Here is an 8,277-nt window from a genome sequence, read left to right on the forward strand (position 1 = left end):
TCCTATCTGGTTTTCCCTGAAGGGTGTCCTGGATCAGGGTGGGGGTCCCACTTGGGTGCCTGGCCAGCCTGGGTGAGGGGATGATGGCTGTTCTCAGCTGGTCACACCCCCTTCATGTGGGGGTCCCCCCTGAGGTGCCTGTCCAGCCTGGCAGAGGAGGCGATGGCTGTTTACAGCTGGTCACACACCCTTCAGGGTGGGGGTCCCCACTGGGGTGCCTGGCCAGCCTGGGTGAGGGGCTGAGGGCTGTTTTCAGGCTGTGACTGAAGCTCCCAACTGCTCCTTTTTTTCTTTTCTTTTTTTTTTATTCTGGGCCAGCTTTAGCCTGGCTCCAGCTCTGAGGCTTCCACTTCTGGAAGAAGGTATCTGGTTTGTTTTGGTTCTACAATCGAAACTCTGTATCAAATCCAGCTCTGAGATCCCGGCTCGCTGAAAGCAGGTTTCTGGGGTTTTGTTTAGCTTCTATATTTATTAAAATGTTTCAAACTGCAGGCTCAGAGGCCTGCAAGGCAGGTGGGGAACGTTGGAGTCCTCCGTCACTGAAGCAAGCAAGCCTCATGTTAGTTTCAAGCTGCCTGACTGCCGGCCGCCATCTTGGCTGACAGTTAATTTGCATATTGCCCTGATTAGCCAATGGGAAGGGTAGTGGTCGCACGCCAATTACCATGTTTCTCTTTTATTAGATATGATGTGTTTCTGATTCCACTTCTTACTTAGAAGCTGCAAGTAGCCTACATCTATTAAGATAAAATATAACATTCATATTCATGTTCATAAATGTTTTCTCGGAAAACTGTTTCTCAGCATTACCCACATCGAATCAGAATACTAGCACATCTTTAAATAAAAATGGTACATACATTACTAAGAATTGGAAAATAATAGGTAGAGACCTTTCATTACGCATAATTATTAAAAAGACAGTCTGCTTTTTAAAGTTATTAAGAAACCTGTTCATCATATTTATATAGTATAAATTGAATGGAATGCCCAGAATTACTCCAACTCCATTCTTTTCCATTATCTTTCTAAATACAATGACCCATATCACAAAAACAAATGCCTCTATCAAGAGCAATATATTTCAAAGCTCTTGAATACTCATATGTATAACACACACAAAACCCTAAGAGGTTTGACATTCAGGCATGATTTCTACTTTATATATAAGCAAACTGAGACTTAGAGAATTAACCAATTTGCCTAAAATCATATAGGTACAATATAACTACAATCCAAGTTTTCTGCCTTGAGGTCCAAGGCCTTTCCATTCTACCACACTGCCATTCGAGATGCAGAAAGAAAATCAAAATTTTAACAACTGACTCATCGTAAGTCACAATAAGAACACCACTTCTGGCCCTAGCTGTTTTGGCTCAGTGGATAAAGCATCGTCCTGAGGACCAAAGGGTCCTGGGTTCAATTCCAGTCAAGGGCACATACCTTAGTTGCAGGCTCCTCCCTAACCTGAGCCCTAGTAGGGGCTCATGCAGAAGGCAACCAATCTCTGTTTTTCCCTCTCTCTGCCACTGTCTCTAAAACATCAATGGAAAAATATCCTTGAGTGAAGATTAACAAAAAGAAAAAAAAAGAGCAGCACTTCTGGCCAATTTCTTAATGGAGAGTCCCTTATTCATACTCTATAAGCAGCATGAACACAATCTAAGCTTAAGACAGAAATCATGTATTACACACTTTTAAACATTTATACAAAAGGGAGAAAACACTTTTCTAGAAAAAAACACCAAATACTTTCCTCAAAAAAATTAATATATGCTTTCATGTATGCACAAACAACTTTTCTGATACTCAGGAACTTAAAAATATGAATTTTATCAAAGGTACCACATCAAAATCACTACACATGCATTTAAAAATCCAACTATTTTAGCACAGCCAGCATGGCTCAGTGGTTGAGTATGGACGTATGTATGAACCAGGAGTTCACAGTTCGATTGCCAGTCAGGGCACATGCCCAGATAGATTGCAGACCCAATCTCCAGTGGGGAGCATGCAGGAGGCAACCAATCAATAATTCTCTCTGATCATTGATATTTCTATCTCTCTCTCCCTTTCCCTTTCTCTCTGAAATCAATAAGAAAACATTTTTTTAAAAAAAATCAACTATTTTAACGGATTCTTAAGTTCTCCTAAAAATTTATAATAATTCTTAAGTCAAATTATTCTGCTTGTATCACTTAAAATAGGCACTCCTTTGCACTAATAAGTGCTTTATGTGCACAAATTTATTAAATCCATGTAGTAATTACAAGATCCAGAAATGATTACTTTTCCCTTTTACGGATAAGAAAACTGAGGCTCGGAGATTTTAGGTAACTTGTTCAAGATCATGGAGCTAGTAAATGGTAGCTCTAAGACTTGAGTCAGCCTAGTCTGACAACAAATCCTTACTCTTAACCCATCCTCTATTCCAGCGATTTCCAACTCGTGAACTGAAATAATTTTTAAAACAGGTGATACCTGACTAGTCAGGGGCACTGACCTCCTGTAGACTGTAAAAAAAAAAGTATAACAGCCAAGACAACAATAGCTGTCCAGTGTGAATGAATCAAAATTATACCTATTTTCTGGTCAGATCAGCAAAAAATATATTTTTTTGGTGTGCCACAGAATTTTAGTAATTAGTTTGTGTGCCATGAGATGAAAAAGGTTGAAAATCTTTTTCTATTCCAATAAACATCATCATCTTTCAGTTGCCAAAAAGAGTTCCCTGTAATACCACATTCCTTTTCTTGTTTCAAAGATAGCCAATTGCAACTCGAGTAGCTACTTCAAAAACAGGTTCATTTTGTTATTATACTTTCTTCTCAGCATACACACTGTCACATTCTCCCTTAGAAATTACTGCATAAGTGTAGGTGACGTTCTCAGGCCAACCCTCAAAAACTTAAATCATTTAATATTTCTAGGTAAAAGTGTGGGGAATTGTAACAGGACAATACATCATCAACCTCTGATGTACCCCCAAAAAATGTACCCAAAATCCCAAAGGTAACATGCAATGCCTTTCTTGTCTTCTTCCAGTAGACAACCAGAAATGATTCCACATGTTTTAGTCCCCATCATGAGCTCCATTAGGAAATGAGATTTAAACTATGCCAGTTCGCATGGAAGGCAGGAGCAAAGCCAGGAGGAGACAAGGCTAGAGTAAGAAAGTAGTAACATTTATTGGTATATGTATTCAAAGCTAAAGCCCAAGAGGGCCTATATTACTATTACTATACCATTACTGCTATAGTTGCACTGAACTAACTAGAAACCTAAGTACTACACTGCACTACTTGCAAAGAGATTTAGAACACAACCCACTTATAAACTGGAGACTATCTATATTCATTTATACTATCTAGAATCAGCTACACCTTCCCAACTCTCTGAAAACTAAAAGCCTAAGTTTTCTGAAAGAGAAGTGAAGAAGCTCTGGCCCCCTTTAACTGCATATGCACAAAAACAGCTTCGTATATGAAGCATCCAAATCAATGGTTGTACATTTGATGCTTTGGGATGATAATACCAAAATCATTCATTCATGATATGCAATATTCCTTTTCTTAGTAAGGATTTCTAGAATATGTTTAGATCTTTGAAATTGTGGGATTTGTTTTATCTTTTTTACTACTAGACTAGAGGCCCAATGCACGAAATTCATGCAAGAGTAGGCCTTCATTTCCCCGGCTGCCGGCACCAGCTTCCATCTGGCACCCAGGACCCGGGCTTTCCTCACAGCCCCAGTTTCGTCCAGAAGGTCGTCTGGAAGAATGTCTGGTCTAATTAGCATAATACGCTTTTATTATTATAGATGCGATAGATTGAGTGCTTGTATCCTCCCCAAATTCATATGCTGAAACTAAATGCCCAACATGATGGTATTAGGAGGTAGGGCCTGTAGGCGATGATTAAGTCATAAAGGCAGAGCTCTCATGAATGGGATGATTGCTCTTATAAAAAAGGCTAGAGAAAGCTCCCACTAGTGACAAGAATTATGAGTAAGAAAGTGGGCCCTCAATGGTCATAGAATCTACCAGCACCATGATCTTGGACTTCCCAGCCTCTAGAATTGTGAGAAATAAATATCTGGTGTTTATAAGCTACACAGCCCACAGTATTTCGTTATAGTACACCGAGTAGACTAAGACAGCAGAGATTGTCTTTTTCTGTTTTGATCTGATCAGTAAAAAGAGACACATGTATTCTAATACAATGCTGATGAGAAATAAATTCATTAAAAGTGACTGGAGTGCAATTCAGCAATAATTATCAAGAGTTTTTAAATGTTCATAGCTTTTGATTCAGTAATTCAACTCATAAAAATTGACTCTAATAATCAGAGAGTCATTCATTAATTTATATAACAAATTATCAAGGACTTATTTTGTGGCAAACATTATTCTTATGAATAAGAAAGGATAGATATCTCATTATTTTATATAACAAAATAGTTAGGGGAAAAATAAGTGTCTAATAATAGTAAGAATTAAAAAGTTAAAATGCATCTATGAATAAAATATTATACTTCCATTGGAAACTACATTATCATATTTTTTAAAATATTTAATAACAAGTAAATGCTCATGATATTAAGAAAAACATTTAAAGCAAGATATAAAAGTATATGTAATTATATATAACTATAGGTGGGATCCCAAATCTGTATTTTAGATCTTACCAGCCAGGGACCTTGGTCAAATTACTTGACCTTACTCTACTTCAGTGTCTTCATCTATAAAATGAAGATTTTACATAATACATGTAAAGTAAGGATTTTATATTTCACATCCCAATGGGCTGCTAAATCAGTAATTTACAAAGTGCTTACAATATTTCCCCAGTACATATAAAGCACTAGCAATTATTTCAAATATTATATGCAAAGAAAAAAATAGAAGAAACATCAAAATATTATCAAAGATTCTTAATTCTAATAAAACTAATTCTAAGACTTACAGGAAATTTGAACACTCCCTGCATAATAGAATACATTAAAAATTATTTTATAAGGTATGACTTTGTTTTTAAAAAGTCTTTCTATTATAGTGAAGTTTTTATAAATAAAATATATCTAAGATTGGCTTTAAAATACTTTGGTGGGGAAGTTATGTGGTGATTTTTTTATGTTATCAGAGGTAAATTGCCTCTGGGTAATAGAATTATTACTAGCTTTTCTTTTCTTTGTTTTCTTTGAATTTTTCTATGTTCTAAATTTTCTACAGTGATCCAAAAATTTATTTTTAAGGTGATAAAAATGTATTTAAAAAATTTAGGCAAATTCTTACCAATACTCCATCTGCAGAGGAAACTTTCTCCCAAGTCAACCAAGCTCTTTCTCTGACATGATCTGGAATCTTTAATTTCTGACATAATGCAGTAAAATCAGGTTCTTCAGTTTCTTCAAACTCAAGCCTACCAAATAAAGATATACATTTAATAGGCACAAAATCATAAATTAAACTAAGTCAACATTTGTTTCGATGGTTTGCGAATAATAGCACTATTCTAAAAAGCTAGCATCACTAACTACTTTAGGATCTTATTTATCTTTACAGAATAAATTTATCTTTGAAAATTTACACTTAGAATTTAAGTATATGGTTATCTTTTTCAGTTTTTCCAAAATAAGGATACTACACAGTGAAAAATGTTTGCTGGCCTGGTGAATCACACTTCAGAGTAGCAAAATAGTTTGTGAAGGAAAGTAAGTAATAGATAGCTAAAGCTGTTTGGGGAAACTGGAATAACTATAACAGCAAGAGGAGAAAAACCCATTATTACAGAATCAATTCACTACCAGTGACTTAGTTAAAATAGAGTCTATAATTATCAATGTTTCATACATAATCTACCTGATGACATTTCTTACACAATGATTAACTTGACATAAATTATTCTTTTTCGATAATTCCTTTTTATTCATTTAATGCCTATTTGACATCTAATAATAATATTATGAGGAGGAGCTAATAATTTTTGAATAATAACCGTATGTATAATCTATATATTTAGAAAGCCAGTGACCATAACAACCATAACAACCATAATGACCGGTCGCTATGACGCCCACTGTAGCCAGCAAACTGCCCAATCAGGGGGTAGGGCCGGTAGCCAACCTTGTGGCCCCGCCCTCCTGCTGGCCTGCACCTGATTGGACTCTCCCACACTGATCAAGAGTGGGCCGCTGGCCAAACGTCCCCTCCCTTTGTCCCCCTGGGGGAACCTGACCCCAATCAGCCCTCCCCCACCATGATAGGTCTGCAGCCCCTCCCCCTGGCTGGCCTGCTCCTGATCACACCCCCCAGCCCAATAGGGGGCGGGGCTAACTGGCCAACTACCCGCAGCCCCTCCCCCTGGATGGCCACACCCCCAATGGGCCTCCACCACCCTGATTGGCCTGCACCCTCTACCACATTTGGGGGCAGGGCCCACTGGCCAATCGCCCTTCCCCCAGCAGGCCTGGCTCTGATTGTCCCCAATCAGGGTGGGCCGGCAGGCCAACCTCCCGCCATCTCCTCCTCCCAACAGGCCCAGCACCCATCCTCCCAATTGGGGCAGGGCCAGCAGACCCCACCTGTGCACGAATTTGTGCACTGGGCCTCTAGTACTGTATAAATAATGTCCGTATAATAATAATAATAGGAGAAATAGCTAATAATTTTTGAGTATTTACTATTACCCCAGTATAAAGTAGCTTAGATGCATGGTTTTCCTAAATCCCCAAATTAGCCCTATTAGGTAAGTACTCTTATTACCCTTATTTTACAGATAAATATCAAATCAGAGAAGTTAAAGCACTCACCTGGGATGACAGCCAGTAAGTGGGAACGTGGACATAAACTCAACAATCTAACTTCATATTCATAATTCATGTCCTTGACCACTATCTCAGACTGTCAACCCTCTCTCAATACATAATTCACTTTCGGTTATCTCAACAATAAAGATAGCATGTTGATACTAGTGAGAGTTTCCCTTCCAATTACGCCATTTAGGCCAGAGATAATGCAACAGAATTAAGATCTCAACTCTCAAGGTAGAAATGGACTCTGTGACCGGAAGTCCAGTTGGACTGGGACCTCAGTAAGTTTCTTGGCCTCAGTTTGCCAGGCAGTGGTTCTATCCTTGCTAAGCAGTTAGTCTACAGAGTTTGGCTGCCCATGCTAAAGAAACCTTTTGTGGATGTGGATAATAAAGAGCAAACTATTTTTGTATGGTTTTGACTTACAGGGTAATTTAATAATTCCATCATTTAAGGTATATAAAAAGTGTTAGGGGAAAAAAAGTGTTAAAAAAAAACACAAACAAAGTTCAGATGAAGACCAGAACTTCAATATTTCTGGTTATCATACAATAATCCAGAATGCTTCCAAAGCTCTGTGTAACATGGGACACTTCACTGAGTCTTTACTGCTTTTTCCAAAGGGAAACTTACAAGTATTCGATACAACAGAATTTAAGAAGAAATTAATGTCTTCTCCCAGAACCTCCTCAGGCTTTTTTCTTTAACTGGTGAGTATGACTTTTAATTGACCCACAAGGCAGTCTATTTAAATATATGAATTTTTTAATGGTCTTTCACAAGCCATTTCCAAAAACTCATTCCAGTCTTTTACAATTTGGCCTGAATTCTATTAGTGTCTGGGGAGGTGAAAGAAACAGGACTTGGCAATGGAGCAGAAAGCGGGAGGGAGTGGAGAGGGACCAAGAGGAGTCTCATTCCCCTGCAATGGCTACGTGGTCTTCAGGAGGACCGGTGCTGACAAGAATAAAGACAACGATACTCTTCCCATCTTAGCTTCTTAACCACAGATATCGCAATCGAGAAAAATAAGATGTTGCTAAAAAGAACAAACATCTCCCTGCCATGGTCCGCTGCGTTATTACATCATGGTATCGTGACTTTCTTCAGTGTAAAGTCCATTCATGGGAGCACAAGGACACCAATTTTGTGCCCACACAAAGTGGGGGGAGGGGGAGCAACAGGACCCCCCGCTGGTTCATAGCCAAAAAGGGACAAAAATAATGAGACGTGCTGAAGCCAACTGACATGGAATAAGAAAGGAAGAGGCAGTTTAGGGACTATTAGGCACGTAGGCTAAACCTGTGTCCACACACCGGGTCCTCTAAAGAGCTTTCTGTCCCCCCAGTCACTGCTATGGCTCTGCAGTCCCAAGAACTCGAAGCACTGGCCTAAGGGAACCCCACACGGCACCCCGGCCAAGTGCCCGGGGGACAACTGGCCCCAGGACCCCGAACGCTCCCCAA

General features: G+C 38.8%; 1 protein-coding gene across 1 annotated transcript in view; it reads right to left on the reverse strand.

Moving 5' to 3' along the window:
* Positions 1 to 5,437, reverse strand: part of RB1 (retinoblastoma 1) — a 191,125-nt gene extending 185,688 nt beyond the window's left edge. Inside the window, exon 1 of the mRNA XM_006762735.2 lies at positions 5,295 to 5,437. The gene's annotated coding sequence lies outside the window, so the exon portion shown is untranslated. The remainder of the gene's footprint in view (positions 1 to 5,294) is intronic.
* Between the last annotated feature and the right edge of the window lie 2,840 nt (positions 5,438 to 8,277).

Source organism: Myotis davidii, unplaced genomic scaffold (genome assembly GCF_000327345.1).
Source record: "Myotis davidii unplaced genomic scaffold, ASM32734v1 scaffold679, whole genome shotgun sequence".
Lineage (NCBI taxonomy): Eukaryota > Metazoa > Chordata > Mammalia > Chiroptera > Vespertilionidae > Myotis > Myotis davidii.